This window comes from Cherax quadricarinatus, chromosome 26, assembly GCF_038502225.1.
Source record: "Cherax quadricarinatus isolate ZL_2023a chromosome 26, ASM3850222v1, whole genome shotgun sequence".
In the NCBI taxonomy this organism is placed as follows: Eukaryota; Metazoa; Arthropoda; class Malacostraca; order Decapoda; family Parastacidae; genus Cherax; species Cherax quadricarinatus.
Window position 1 is genome coordinate 31,328,252 of NC_091317.1, and position 18,010 is coordinate 31,346,261.

The following is an 18,010-nucleotide window of genomic DNA, read 5'->3' on the forward strand; positions in this document are numbered from 1 at the left end:
CATAGACTGTGTCCCAACACATCACATAGACTGTGTCCCAACACATCACATAGACTGTGTCCCAACACATCACATAGACTGTGTCCCAACACATCACATAGACTGTGTCCCAACACATCACATAGACTGTGTCCCAACACATCACATAGACTGTGTCCCAACACATCACATAGACTGTGTCCCAACACATCACATAGACTGTGTCCCAACACATCACATAGACTGTGTCCCAACACTGTGTCCCAACACATCACATAGACTGTGTCCCAACACATCACATAGACTGTGTCCCAACACATCACATAGACTGTGTCCCAACACATCACATAGACTGTGTCCCAACACATCACATAGACTGTGTCCCAACACATCACATAGACTGTGTCCCAACACATCACATAGACTGTGTCCCAACACATCACATAGACTGTGTCCCAACACATCACATAGACTGTGTCCCAACACATCACATAGACTGTGTCCCAACACATCACATAGACTGTGTCCCAACACATCACATAGACTGTGTCCCAACACATAGACACATACATAGACTGTGTCCCAACACATCACATAGACTGTGTCCCAACACATCACATAGACTGTGTCCCAACACATCACATAGACTGTGTCCCAACACATCACATAGACTGTGTCCCAACACATCACATAGACTGTGTCCCAACACATCACATAGACTGTGTCCCAACACATCACATAGACTGTGTCCCAACACATCACATAGACTGTGTCCCAACACATCACATAGACTGTGTCCCAACACATCACATAGACTGTGTCCCAACACATCACATAGACTGTGTCCCAACACATCACATAGACTGTGTCCCAACACATCACATAGACTGTGTCCCAACACATCACATAGACAACACATCACATAGACTGTGTCCCAACACATCACATAGACTGTGTCCCAACACATCACATAGACTGTGTCCCAACACATCACATAGACTGTGTCCCAACACATCACATAGACTGTGTCCCAACACATCACATAGACTGTGTCCCAACACATCACATAGACTGTGTCCCAACACATCACATAGACTGTGTCCCAACACATCACATAGACTGTGTCCCAACACATCACATAGACTGTGTCCCAACACATCACATAGACTGTGTCCCAACACATCACATAGACTGTGTCCCAACACATCACATAGACTGTGTCCCAACACATCACATAGACTGTGTCCCACAGCCCATCACATAGACTGTGTCTCAACACATCACATAGACTGTGTCCCAACACATCACATAGACTGTGTCCCAACACATCACATAGACTGTGTCCCAACACATCACATAGACTGTGTCCCAACACATCACATAGACTGTGTCCCAACATCACATACATAGACTGTGTCCCACCACATCACATAGACTGTGTCCCAACACATCACATAGACTGTGTCCCAACACATCACATAGACTGTGTCCCAACACATCACATAGACTGTGTCCCAACACATCACATAGACTGTGTCCCAACACATCACATAGACTGTGTCCCAACACATCACATAGACTGTGTCCCAACACATCACATAGACTGTGTCCCAACACATCACATAGACTGTGTCCCAACACATCACATAGACTGTGTCCCAACACATCACATAGACTGTGTCCCAACACATCACATAGACTGTGTCCCAACACATCACATAGACTGTGTCCCAACACATCACATAGACTGTGTCCCAACACATCACATAGACTGTGTCCCAACACATCACATAGACTGTGTCCCAACACATCACATAGACTGTGTCCCAACACATAGACACATAGACTGTGTCCCAACACATCACATAGACTGTGTCCCAACACATCACATAGACTGTGTCCCAACACATCACATAGACTGTGTCCCAACACATCACATAGACTGTGTCCCAACACATCACATAGACTGTGTCCCAACACATCACATAGACTGTGTCCCAACACACATAGACTGTGTCCCAACACATCACATAGACTGTGTCCCAACACATCACATAGACTGTGTCCCAACACATCACATAGACTGTGTCCCAACACATCACATAGACTGTGTCCCAACACATCACATAGACTGTGTCCCAACACATCACATAGACTGTGTCCCAACACATCACATAGACTGTGTCCCAACACATCACATAGACTGTGTCCCAACACATCACATAGACTGTGTCCCAACACATCACATAGACTGTGTCCCAACACATCACATAGACTGTGTCCCAACACATCACATAGACTGTGTCCCAACACATCACATAGACTGTCCCAACACATCACATAGACTGTGTCCCAACACAACACATAGACTGTGTCCCAACACATCACATAGACTGTGTCCCAACACATCACATAGACTGTGTCCCAACACATCACATAGACTGTGTCCCAACACATCACATAGACTGTGTCCCAACACATCACATAGACTGTGTCCCAACACATCACATAGACTGTGTCCCAACACATCACATAGACTGTGTCCCAACACATCACATAGACTGTGTCCCAACACATCACATAGACTGTGTCCCAACACATCACATAGACTGTGTCCCAACACATCACATAGACTGTGTCCCAACACATCACATAGACTGTGTCCCAACACATCACATAGGTTGTGTCCCAACACATCACATAGACTGTGTCCCAACACATCACATAGACTGTGTCCCAACACAACACATAGTCTGTGTCCCAACACATCACATAGGTTGTGTCCCAACACATCACATAGACTGAATCCCAAGCACACCACATAGCCTGTGTCCCACAGCCCATCACATAGACTATGTCTCAACACATCACATAGACTGTATCCCACAGCACATCACATAGACTGTGTCCCAACACATCACATAGACTGTATCCCCAGCACATCACATAGACTGTGTCCCACAGCACACCACACAGACTGCGTCCCAACACATCACATAGACTGTGTCCAAACACATCACATAGACTGTATCCCCAGCACATCACATAGACTGTGTCCCACAGCACATAACGTAGACTGTGTCCCAACACATCACATAGACTGTGTCCCCAACACATCACATAGACTGTGTCCCAACACATCACATAGACTGCGTCACAACACATCACATAGACTGTGTCCCCAACACATCACATAGACTGTGTCCCAACACATCACATAGACTGTGTCCCACAGCACATCACATAGACTGTGTCCCAACACATCACATAGACTGTGTCCCCAACACATCACATAGACTGTGTCACACAGCACATCACATAGACTGTGTCCCACAGCACATCACATAGACTGTGCCTCAACATATCACATAGACTGTGTCCCAACACATCACATAGACTGTGTCCCACAACACATCACATAGACTGTGTCCCACAGCACATCACATAGACTGTGTCCCCAACACATCACATAGACTGTGTCCCACAGCATATCACATAGACTGTGTCCCACAGCACATCACATAGACTGTGTCTCAACACATCACATAGACTGTGTCCCAACACATCTCATAGACTGTGTCCCACAACACATCACATAGATTGTGTCCCACAGCACATCACATAGGCTGTGTCCCCAACACATCACATAGACTATGTCCCACAAAACATCACATAGACTGTGTCCCCAACACATCACATAGACTGTGTCCCACAACACATCACATAGACCGTGTCCCACAGCACATCACATAGACTGTGTCCCAACACATCACATAGACTGTGTCCCACTACACATCACATAGACTATGTCCCACAGCACATCACATAGACTGTGTCCCCAACACATCACTTAGACTGTGTCCCACAGCATATCACATAGACTGTGTCCCACAGCACATCACATAGACTGTGTCTCAACACATCACATAGACTGTGTCCCAACACATCACATAGACTGTGTCCCACAACACATCACATAGACTGTGTCCCACAGCACATCACATAGACTGTGTCCCCAACACATCATATAGACTGTGTCCCACAAAACATCACATAGACTGTGTCCCACAACACATCACATAGACTGTGTCCCCAACACATCACATAGACTGTGTCCCACAACACATCACATAGACTGTGTCCCACAGCACATCACATAGACTGTGTCCCAACACATCACATAGACTGTGTCCCACAACACATCACATAGAGTATGTCCCACAGCACATCACATAGACTGTGTCCCCAACAAATCACACAGACTGTGTCCCACATCACATCACATAGAATGTGTCCCACAGCACATCACATAGACTGTGTCCCCAACACATCACATAGACTGTGTCCCACAAAACATCACATAGACTGTGTCCCACAACACATCACATAGACTGTGTCCCCAACACATCACATAGACTGTGTCCCACAACACATCACATAGACTGTGTCCCACAGCACATCACATAGACTGTGTCCCAACACATCACATAGACTGTGTCCCACAACACATCACATAGAGTATGTCCCACAGCACATCACATAGATTGTGTCCCCAACAAATCACACAGACTGTGTCCCACATCACATCACATTGAATGTGTCCCACAGCACATCACATAGACTGTGTCCCCAATACATCACATAGACTGTGTCCCAACACATCACATAGACTGTGTCCCACAGCACATCACATAGACTGTGTCCCCAACACATCACATAGACTATGTCCCACAGTACATCATATAAACTGTGTCCAAACACATCACATAGACTGTGTCCCAACACATCACATAGACTGTGTCCCCAGCACATCACATAGACTGTGTCCCACAGCACATCACATAGACTGTGTCCCCAACACATCACATAAACTGTGTCCCCAACACATCGCATAGACTGTGTCCCACAGCACATCACATAGACTGTGTCCCCAACACATCACATAGACTGTGTCCCCAACACATCACATAGACTGTGTCCCACAACACATCACATAGATTGTGTCTCCAACCCCTCACAGAGGCTGTGTTCCTGTATTGCATATCCCCAGTCCCTAGTTCTGGTATGCTAAGAGTATGTTACATTATATTCGGGTATGTCACACCCATATGAACATGCCCTCCCGACCAGTGAACCAGGTGCTAAGAGTGGTTATGCTAGCACCTTGCTTCAACCAGCCAATCACAAGGAAGATCACCAAAACTGTGAAGCGATGTGGTACACTTGTGAATCATCACTGGTAGGCTTACCTCCAGTTCTGATGTCTACGGTTCTCACCGTGTCTCTTGTTTGTATTTGCCTTACTGTACATAACCTCGGTATATATTGTATGTACACTGCTGTTTTTTGCCTGTTCCTAGTATCGACCTTGGTTATCGTGCTACAACCAGGTGTGCAGGCCAGTAGACTACACCTATGTTCGTAATACACGTACTTCAATAATATGAAAAAGAAATAGTGCAGAGTGCGGTATAAGTTTGCAATGCAGTTAAATTTCAGCCTTGAAGATATGAAGCAAATTGGGAAAAATATCCAAAAGTCATCACATAGAAACTAACATCTTCATAAATTTAATAAGAAATGGCAAATTATGACCTACATAGCCTTAAACCAATTCAAACCTTCCACTCAGACACTCCAGGTTTAAAGCCAAACTGAAGAGGCATTTTGTTGTTATCTCAAAGGGACCATTGCCATAAAAATACATGAACACATAAAGTTTGAACCTGCCCAGAAGTTGCATTATCAGGTTGTCAACACTGAAAGGACTGAAGCCAATCAGATGAACCACTCAATTTTGGTATTTTCTTGTGAGGTAGTCTAACCTGGTGCTCCCCTCCCTCACCCTGACTGGCAGACCCCCAGAACAAACAAGCAGTAACCCCCGTGTACTGGAATGGTGCGCTCACACACCCAGGGGACGAACTACAGTGTGTTATAATTGAGTATTGATGGTATGCAAGAAGCTGATACTATGTGATACACAGCGAATATGTGAACATGCTGTGTGTATACCACGAACACTATACACACTGTAACCACTGATACCAATATACAGTCAACATCTAGGAACATTATGAATACAGCATTTACGACCACCACTATATGCACAATATATACGACCACCACTATATGCACAACATATACGACCACCACTATATGCACAACATATACGACCACCACTATATGCACAATATATACGACCACCACTATATGCACAACATATACGACCACCACTATATGCACAACATATACGACCACCACTATATGCACAACATATACGACCACCACTATATGCACAACATATACGACCACCACTATATGCACAACATATACGACCACCACTATATGCACAACATATACGACCACCACTATATGCACAACATATACGACCACCACTATATGCACAACATATACGACCACCACTATATGCACAACATATACGACCACCACTATATGCACAACATATACGACCACCACTATATGCACAACATATACGACCACCACTATATGCACAACATATACGACCACCACTATATGCACAACATATACGACCACCACTATATGCACAACATATACGACCACCACTATATGCACAACATATACAACCACCACTATATGCACAACATATACGACCACCACTATATGCACAACATATACAACCACCACCACCAGTACACACACACAAAGACACACACACACACACATACACACATACACACACACACAAAGACACACACACACACACATACACACACACACACACACACATACACACACACACACACACACACACACACACACACACACACACACACACACACACACACACATACACACACACTGCAAGAAGGCGTTTGACACAGTTCCACACAAGAGATTGGTGCAAAAACTGGAGGACCAAGCAGGGATAACAGGGAAGGCACTACAATGGATCAGGGAATACTTGTCAGGAAGACAGCAGCGAGTCATGGTACGTGGCGAGGTGTCAGAGTGGGCACCTGTGACCAGCGGGGTCCCACAGGGGTCAGTCCTAGGACCAGTGCTGTTTCCGGTATTTGTGAACGACATGACGGAAGGAATAGACTCTGAGGTGTCACTGTTTGCAGATGACGTGAAGTTGATGAGAAGAATTCACTCGATCGAAGACCAGGCAGAACTACAAAGGGATCTGGACAGGCTGCAGACCTGGTCCAGCAATTGGCTCCTGGAGTTCAATCCCACCAAGTGCAAAGTCATGAAGATTGGGGAAGGGCAAAGAAGACCGCAGACGGAGTACAGTCTAGGGGGCCAGAGACTACAAACCTCACTCAAGGAAAAAGATCTTGGGGTGAGTATAACACCAGGCACATCTTCTGAAGCGCACATCAACCAAATAACTGCTGCAGCATATGGGCGCCTAGCAAACCTCAGAACAGCATTCCGACATCTTAATAAGGAATCATTCAGGACCCTGTACACCGTGTACGTTAGGCCCATATTGGAGTATGCGGCACCAGTTTGGAACCCACACCTAGCCAAGCACGTAAAGAAACTAGAGAAAGTGCAAAGGTTTGCAACAAGACTAGTCCCAGAGCTAAGAGGTATGTCCTACGAGGAGAGGTTAAGGGAAATCAACCTGACGACACTGGAGGACAGGAGAGATAGGGGGGACATGATAACGACATACAAAATACTGAGAGGAATTGACAAGGTGGACAAAGACAGGATGTTCCAGAGATTGGACACAGTAACAAGGGGACACAGTTGGAAGCTGAAGACACAGATGAATCACAGGGATGTTAGGAAGTATTTCTTCAGCCCCAGAGTAGTCAGTAAGTGGAATAGTTTGGGAAGCGATGTAGTGGAGGCAGGATCCATACATAGCTTTAAGCAGAGGTATGATAAAGCTTATGGAGCAGGGAGAGTGACCTAGTAGCGATCAGTGAAGAGGCGGGGCCAGGAGCTCGGACTCGACCCCCGCAACCTCAACTAGGTGAGTACAACTAGGTGAGTACACACACACACACACACACACACACACACACACACACACACACACACACACACACACACACACACACACATAACAACACTTGATATATCGCTCTTCACAGTTTGCAAGGTAATGTATCGTCCTATCTATCGTAAACACCTGCATTGTTTTTCACTAATATATCGTTCTATCTATCGTAAGCACCTGCCTTGTTACTCACTAATATATCGTTCTATCTATCGTAAGCACCTGCCTTGTTACTCACTAATTAATCGTTCTGTCTATTGTAAACACCTGCCTTGTTACTCACTAATATATCGTTCAATCTATCGTAAATACCTGCCTTGTTACTCACTAATATATCGTTCTATCTATCGTAAATACCTGCCTTGTTACTCACTAATATATCGTTCTATCTATCGTAAACATCTGTCTTGTTACTCATTAATATGTCGCTCTATCTATCGAAAACACATGTCTTGTTACCAACATATCGTTCTATCTATCGTAAACACCCGTCTTGCTACTAACATATCGTTCTATCTATCGTAAACACCCGTCTTGTTACTAACATATCGTTCTATCTATCGTAAACACCTGCCAGTTACTAACATATCGTTCCATCTATCGTAAACACATGTCTCGTTACTAACATATCGTTCCATCTATCGTAAACACATGTCTCGTTACTAACATATCGTTCCATCTATCGTAAACACCTGTCACGTTACTAACATATCGTTCCATCTATCGTAAACACCTGTCTCGTTACTAACTTATCGTTCTATCTATCGTAAACACCCGTCTTGTTACTAACATTTTGTCATATATCGTAAACACCCGTCTTGTTACCAACATATCGTTCTATCTATCGTAAACACCTGTCACGTTACTAACATATCGCTCTATCTATCGTAGCAACGTGAAGAGATTCAAAAGCAATAATTCTTTACATAACAATAGTATTCATAGCGACAGTCAGCAGGTGTTAGCACCACACACCTGTTCTTGAAGGTGTTAGCACCACACACCTGTTCTTGAAGGTGTTAGCACCACACACCTGTTCTTGAAGGTGTTAGCACCACACACCTGTTCTTGAAGGTGTTAGCACCACACACCTGTTCTTGAAGGTGTTAGCACCACACACCTGTTCTTGAAGGTGTTAGCACCACACACCTGTTCTTGAAGGTGTTAGTACCACACACCTGTTCTTGAAGGTGTTAGCACCACACACCTGTTCTTGAAGGTGTTAGCACCACACACCTGTTCTTGAAGGTGTTAGCACCACACACCTGTTCTTGAAGGTGTTAGCACCACACACCTGTTCTTGAAGGTGTTAGCACCACACACCTGTTCTTGAAGGTGTTAGCACCACACACCTGTTCTTGAAGGTGTTAGATACCACACACCTGTTCTTGAAGGTGTTAGCACCACACACCTGTTCTTGAATGTGTTAGCACCACACACCTGTTCTTGAAGGTGTTAGCAACCACACACCTGTTCTTGAAGGTGTTAGCACCACACACCTGCTCTTGAAGGTGTTAGCACCACACAACTGTCTTGAAGGTGTTAGCACCACTGCACCTGTTCTTGAAGGAGTGTGCAGGCCACCACACCTGTTCTTGAAGGTGTTAGCACCACACACCTGTTCTTGAAGGTGTTAGCACCACACACCTGCTCTTGAAGGTGTTAGCACCACACACCTGCTCTTGAGGAGTGTTAGCACCACCACCACCTGTTCTTGAAGGAGTTAAGTTAGCACCACACCAGTTCATGAAGGTGTTAGCACCACACACCTGTTCTTGAAGGTGTTAGCACCACAGACCTCAACAGTTCTTGAAGGTGTTAGGCACCACACACCTGTTCTTGAAGGTGTTAGCACCACACACCTGTTCTTGAAAGGTGTAGCACCACCACACACCTGTTCTTGAAGGTGTTAGCACCACACACGTGTTCTTGAAGGTGTTAGCACCACACACCTGTTCTTGAAGGTGTTAGCACCACACATACCTGTTCTTGAAGGTGTTAGCACCACACACCTGTTCTTGAAAGGTGTTCAGCACCTACACACACCTGTTCTTGAAGGTTTGTAGGCCACACACACCTGTTGTTCTTGAAGGTGTAGCACCACACACCTGTTCTTGAAGGTGTTAGCACCACACACCTCAGAGTTCTTGAAGGTGTTAGCACCACACACCTGTTCTTGAAGGCGTTAGCACCACACACCTGTTCTTGAAGGTGCTAAGGCACCACACACCTGTTCTTGAAGGTGTTATGCACCACACACCTGTTCTTGAAGGCGTTAGCACCACACACCTGTTCTTCAGAAGGTGTTAGGCACCACACACCTGTTCTTAAGGCGTTAGCACCACACACCTGCTTCTTACGAAGGTGTAGCTTACCACACACCTGTTCTTGAAGGTGTTAGCACCACACAACTGTTCTTGAAGGTGTTAGCACCACACACCTGTTCTTGAAGGTGTTAGCACCACACAACTGTTCTTGAAGGTGTTAGCACCACACAACGGTTCTTGAAGGTGTTAGCACCACACACCTGTTGTTGATGGTGTTAGCACCACACACCTGTTCTTGAAGGTGTAGCTTCACCACACACCTGTTCTTGAAGGCACCGTTAGCTTGCCACACAACTGTTCTTGAAGGTGTTAGCACCACACAACGGTTCTTGAAGGTGTTAGCACCACACACATGTTCTTGAAGATCAATGTTAGCACCACACACCTGTTCTTGAAGGTGTTAGCACCACACAACCTGTTGTTGAAGGTGTTAGGCACCACACACCTGTTCTTGAAGGTGTTATCACCACACACCTGTTGTTGAAGGCGTTAGGCACCACACACCTGTTCTTGAAGGTGTTAGCTTCCACACACCTGTTCTTGAAGGTGTTAGCACCTACACACTGACTTCTTGAAGGTGTTAGCACCACACCTGTTGTTGAAGGTGTTAGCACCACACACCTGTTCTTGAAGGTGTTAGGCACCACACACCTGTTCTTGAAGGTGTTAGCACCACGCGCTTGTTCTTGAAGGTGTTAGCACCACACACCTGTTCTTGAGCTGGCGTAGCACCACACACCTGTTTTTTAAGGTGTTAGCACCACACATGCTCTTGAAGGTGCTAGCACCACTGGTTCTTGAAGGTGCAGCACCACACACCTGTTCTTGAAAGTGTTAGCACCACACAACTGTTCTTGAAGGTGTTAGCACCACACACCTGTTCTTGAAGGTGTTAGCACCAAACACGTGTTCTTGAAGGTGTTAGCACCACACACTTGTTTTTGAAGGTGTTAGAACCACACACCTGTTCTTGAAGGTGTTAGCGCCACACACCTGTTCTTGAAGGTGTTAGCACCACACATGTTTTTGAAGGTGGGTTCTTAGATTTTGAAGGTGTTAGCACCACACACCTGTTTTTTGAAGGTGTTAGCACCACACACGTATTCTTGAAGGTGTTAGCACCACACAGATGTTTTTGAAGGTGTTAGCACCACACACCTGTTCTTGAAGGTGTTAGCACCACACACCTTTTCTTGAAGGTGTTAGCACCACACACCTGTTCTTGAAGGTGTTAGCACCACACACGTGTTCTTGAAGGTGTTAGCACCACACACCTGTTCTTGAAGGTGTTAGCACCACACACCTGTTATTGAAGGTGTTAGCACCACACACTTGTTCTTGAAGGTGTTAGCACCACACACCTGTTCTTGAAGGTGTTAGCACCACACACCTGTTTTTTATGGTGTTAGCACCACCCACCTGCTCTTGAAGGTGTTAGCACCAAACACCTGTTCTTGAAGGTGTTAGCACCACACACCTGTTCTTGAAAGTGTTAGCACCACACAACTGTTCTAGAAGGTGTTAGCACCACACACGTGTTCTTGAAGGTGTTAGCACCACACACCTGTTCTTGAAGGTGTTAGCACCACACACCTGTTATTGAAGGTGTTAGCACCACACACTTGTTCTTGAAGGTGTTAGCACCACACACCTGTTCTTGAAGGTGTTAGCACCACACACCTGTTTTTTAAGGTGTTAGCACCACACACCTGCTCTTGAAGGTGTTAGCACCACACACCTGTTCTTGAAGGTGTTAGCACCACACACCTGTTCTTGAAAGTGTTAGCACCACACAACTGTTCTTGAAGGTGTTAGCACCACACACGTGTTCTTGAAGGTGTTAGCACCACACACGTGTTCTTGAAGGTGTTAGCACCACACACTTGTTTTTGAAGGTGTTAGAACCACACACCTGTTCTTGAAGGTGTTAGCGCCACACACCTGTTCTTGAAGGTGTTAGCACCACACATGTGTTTTTGAAGGTGTTAGCACCACACACCTGTTTTTGAAGGTGTTAGCACAACACACCTGTTTTTTGAAGGTGTTAGCACCACACACGTATTCTTGAAGGTGTTAGCACCACACACATGTTCTTGAAGGTGTTAGCACCACACACTTGTTCTTGAAGGTGTTAGCACCACACACCTGTTCTTGAAGGTGTTAGCACCACACACCTGTTCTTGAAGGTGTTAGCACCACACACTTGTTTTTGTAAGTGTTAGCACCACACACGTGTTCTTGAAGGCGCTAGCACCACACACCTGTTCTTGAAGGTGTTAGCACCACACAACTATTCTTGAAGGTGTTAGCACCACACACCTGTTATTGAAGGTGTTAGCACCACACATTTGTTGTTGAAGGTGTTAGCACCACACACCTGTTGTTGAAGGTGTTAGCACCACACACCTGTTGATGAAGGTGTTAGCACCACACACCTGTTGATGAAGGTGTTAGCACCACACACCTGTTGTTGAAGGTGTTAGCACCACACACCTGTTGATGAAGGTGTTAGCACCACACACCTGTTAAGTTGAAAGGTGTTTTAGCACCACACACCTGTTGTTGAAGGTGTTAGCACCACACACCTGTTGTTGAAGGTGTTAGCACCACACACCTGTTGTTGAAGGTGTTAGCACCACACACCTGTTGTTGAAGGTGTTAGCACCACACACCTGTTGTTGAAGGTGTTAGCACCACACACCTGTTGATGAAGGTGTTAGCACCACACACCTGTTGATGAAGGTGTTAGCACCACACACCTGTTGTTGTTGGAATGTTAGCACCACACACCTGTTGCTTGAAGGTGTAGCACCACACACCTGTTGTTGAAGGTGTTAGCACCACACACCTGTTGATGAAGGTGTTAGCACCACACACCTGTTGTTGAAGGTGTTAGCACCACACACCTGTTGTTGAAGGTGTTAGCACCACACACCTGTTGTTGAAGGTGTTAGCACCACACACCTGTTGTTGAAGGTGTTAGCACCACACACCTGTTGTTGAAGGTGTTAGCACCACACACCTGTTGTTGAAGGTGTTAGCACCACACACCTGTTGTTGAAGGTGTTAGCACCACACACCTGTTGTTGAAGGTGTTAGCACCACACACCTGTTGTTGAAGGTGTTAGCACCACACACCTGTTGTTGAAGGTGTTAGCACCACACACCTGTTGATGAAGGTGTTAGCACCACACACCTGTTGTTGAAGGTGTTAGCACCACACACCTGTTGTTGAAGGTGTTAGCACCACACACCTGCTGCTGGCAGTCTACATAACTGTGGTTTTCAGTCTAGTATTTTCCCATTAACAGGTTTGAAAGCTGTGTTATGTATCGTCAGTGTTATATGTGTCATGTGTGTGTTATATGTATTTATGTTAATTTGAGTTACAATTTGAGTTACGGCGACACATTTTGTTAATCTCTCTCTCTCTCTCTCTCTCTCTCTCTCTCTCTCTCTCTCTCTCTCTCTCTCTCTCTCTCTCTCTCTCTCTCTCTCTCGCTCTCTCTCTCTCTCTCTCTCTCTCTCTCTCTCTCTCTCTCTCTCTCTCTCTCTCTCTCTCTCTCTCTCTCTCTCTCTCTCTCTCTCTCTCTCTCTCTCTCTCTCTCTCTCTCTCTCTCTCTCTCTCTGTCTCTCTCTCTCTCTCTCTCTCTCTCTCTCTCTCTCTCTCTCTCTCTCTCTCTCTCTCTCTCCTCTCTCTCTCTCTCTCTCTCTCTCTCTCTCTCTCTCTCTCTCTCTCTCTCTCTCTCTCTCTCTCTCTCTCTCTCTCTCTCTCTCTCTCTCTCTCTCTCTCTCTCTCTCTCTCTCTCTCTCTCTATCTCTCTCTCTCTCTCTCTCTCTCTCTCTCTCTCTCTCTCTCTCTCTCTCTCTCTCTCTCTCTTTTTACACAGGGTTTGACAAGGTCAAGGATCCCTAGCTTTATTGGCAAGCTAAGAGCTGTTACCTACATCAGCTCATTTGAAAGCATTTTTATTGTTATGAGACATACAAGTAAGGAACTGGATGAAGTTGGAGCCATCAGTGGGCCAGCATTTTCATCTGATCAACTGACTTTATCTCGTTGACATCATTATGCTGTACAAATGTGTTCCAGACTCGACTAATCCTGGGTATAAATGATCTCAGATGGAGTGATGTTCTGGAGAAGGGTACAGCCAGAGATAAGTTGCTTCTTTCTGCCCGTCTTGTGGTATAGACGCTTGCTTCACGCTGTCCTCGAAGTGGATCCAAGTGTGGTACTTTGACAATATTGGACTTGTACATAACAGTAAGGCCACCCACATCCCTCCTGTGTTGAAGGCTCTGCTGAAATAACAGATCTATCCAGGATGGGTCCAGGCGAGAGATGAGACGTCTTGTTCTGTTCTCTACTCTGTCAAGCAGTCGCAGATGAGAAGCGGGGCAGGCGAACCAAGAAAGTGGAGCATATTCAAGGTGTGAGCGTATTTGTGCTTCGTACAAAATCTTGTAACCCCTACTGTCAAGCAGATGCGAGATACGGCGAAGTGCTGTAAGCTTCCTATTTGCCTTGTTTGCAAGATATACAGCGTGGTTTTTCATAGTCAGTTTTGAGTCAAATTTCACCCCAAGGATATCAACTTCTTCCCCAGGTGCCAACATCGTCCCACTCATCCTTACTACTGCACCGGCATTACCATCATGGTGCTAGGGACCATCGTCATTTGTGTTTTCTCAGGTGCAAATGTTACTTGCCATCTATTTCCCCAAGCTGATATAGCTCTTAGCTGGTGATTGTTGTAGCTTAGAGCAGCTGGCATTTCTTCTCTTCGAGAAGTGAATGTCAGTGTACAGTCGCCTGCCTATGCATGGGATTCTGGGATGAGATGAAGAAGGTCATTGAAGTAGACATTCCATAACAATGGTCTCAGAACACTTCCTTGTGGAACACTTGCCCCAATAGGATGTCTTACTGATTCAGTTCCATTGAGAACTACACTTAGAGATCTACCATGAAGGTAATCACTGAGGGCACATAGCGTAGAGCCTGCAATTCCCAGTGCTTGAAGTTTTGCTAAGAGACCCTGGTGCCACACCCGGTCGAAAGCACCAGCAATGTCCAGTGCTACCACACAGCTGACTTTGGATTCATCCAGTGACTAATGCCACTTAGTGGAGAGGTTTAACAACAGATCAGCAGCAGAGTAACCTTTCCTGAAGCCATATTGACGATCACAAAGTAGTGAGTGGTAGTCATAAAAAATCTGCCATTTGTCTTGAGATTATTGTCTCAAGGATCTTACCAGTGATTGACAGGAGTGACACTGGTCTGTAGTTGCTGATTTCTGCTCTGCTCTTCTTTTTGTGAACAGGGACTACATTTGCCTCTCTCCACAGAGAGGGCCATTTACACTGTACTAGGCAGTGCTGAAAGATGCGAGTTAGAGGTGCTGCTAGCTGGTCTGCACATCTCAGCAATCTTGGTCTCTCTCTCTCTCTCTCTCTCTCTCTCTCTCTCTCTATCTGTCTGTCTGTCTGTCTGTCTGTCTCTCTGTCTGTCTGTCTGTCTGTCTGTCTGTCTCTCTGTCTGTCTGTCTCTCTGTCTGTCTGTCTGTTTGTCTATCTGTATGTTTGTCTGTCTGTCTGTTTGTCTGTCTGTCTGTCTGTCTGTCTGTCTGTCTGTCTGTCTGTCTCTCTCTCTCTCTCTCTCTCTCTCTCTCTCTCTCTCTCTCTCTCTCTCTCTATCTATCTATCTATCTATCTATCTATCTATCTACATCTCTATATACCTATCTATTTATCTATCTATCTATCTCTCTTTCAATCCACACACACACAAACACACAAGGAGAGAGTGGACCTAGTAGCGATCACCGAGTAGGCGGTGCCAGGAGCTAGGACTCGACCCCTGCCTCCAGAAGTGAGCCAGTTCACAAGACAGAGCTTGCACAAGTCATCACATGGAGACCAAACCAGGAATAGTCTACATAACATTGACCATAGGACACTTGCACGGGCCAGGAGCTGCACCAACCCCTTTCCATAGTTAAGAGCGCATTAGCGATGACGGTTTGAAGGCGATCGGACGAGGCTTTCTCAAGTTGCAATCGAAAAAACTTACGGGAAGGAAAAGATATATCAGGTATCCCCCGAAGGTTAGTTCAGGGATACCTAATTATTCATGGAATATATGTAGAAAAGAGAGGAAGGGGTGAGAGAGAAAAAAATAAAATGGCTAAATGTCCCAAAATGACATCTTGGAGGAGATGAGATTTCTTGGTTGCCATGGTGACGTTGATGCTGCGGAGGGGGGGGGGAAACTGGGCAACAGTGAGGGGGGGATATGATGACACATTCCATTTCCCCCCTTCCTCCCTCCCCCCCTCCCGGGCAGATACGCACAGCCCAAAAGTTGTCACAGTGGGCGTTGCTTCGGTGGGGGAGGGGGAGAGGGGGGGAAGAATGGGAGAGGAGGGGAGGGGGGTGTTATTGATTGGTGAGAGGAAGTAAGAGTGGGCGGAGAAGTAGGGAAGTAAGAGGGATTGTGAGATAAACGGAGAGAGAGAGAGAGAGAGAGAGAGAGACGAGACCTTGACAAGATGTTACTCATGTGTCTAATTTATCAATAATAATAATAATAATTGATTAATTGCTTCACAGGTTTCTGCCAGGGATGTTATGTCACCATGATTGTTCAATATATTTATAGATGTGGTTGTAAGAGAAGTGAATGTGCGGGTGTTGGCAAGAAGTGTGGGGTTAAAAGATGAAGAATCTAACACAAAGTGGGAGTTGTCGCAGTTGCTCTTTGCTGATGTCACTGTGCCTTTGGGAGATTCTGAAGAGAAGTTGCAGAAGTTGGTGGATGAATATGGTAGGGTATGAAAAAAAATAAAATTAAAAGTGAATATAGGAAAGAGTAAGGTGATGAGAATAATAAAAAAATATAGATAATGAAAGATAGCATATCAGACTGGAGGGAGCATGGAGGAAGTGAGTGTGTTCAGATATTTGGGAGTGAACGTGTCAGCAGATGGGAAGATGAGGTGAATCATAGAACTGACGAAGGAAAAAAGGTGAGTGGTGCACTGAGAAGTCTGTGGAGACAAAGAACTTTGTCCATGGAAGCAAAGAGGGGAATATATGAGAGTATACTTATACCAACATTCTTATATGGGTGTGAAGCATGGGTAGTAAATGTTGTAACAAGGAGAAGGCTGGAGGCAGTGGAGATATCGTGTCTGAGGGCAATGTGTGGTGTGAATATAATGCAGAGAATCTGTAGTTTGCAAATTAAGATGAGGTGCGTGGTTACTAAAAGTTTTATTCAGAGGGCTGAGGAAGGTTGTTGAGGTAGTTCGGACATTCAGAGAGATTAGAACAAAATACAATGACTTGGAGAACGTATAAATCCTGTAGTGGAATGAAGGAAGGCGGGGTACAGGTCGGCCTAGGAAAGGTTGGAAGGAGGGGGTAAAGGAGGTTTTGTTTGCGAGGGGCTTGGACTTCCAGCAGGCATGTGTGAGGTGTTAAATAGGAGCGAGTGATTTTTATGACTTGAAGTGCTGTTGGAATGTGAACAAGGTATCATGAAGGAATACAAGCTAACCAGAAGCCAAGCTAACAGGAAGCCAAGCTAACAGGAAGCCAAGCTAACAGGAAGCCAAGCTAACAGGAAGCCAAGCTAACAGGAAGCCAAGCTAACAAGAAGCCAAGCTAACAGGAAGCCAAGCTAACACCAAGC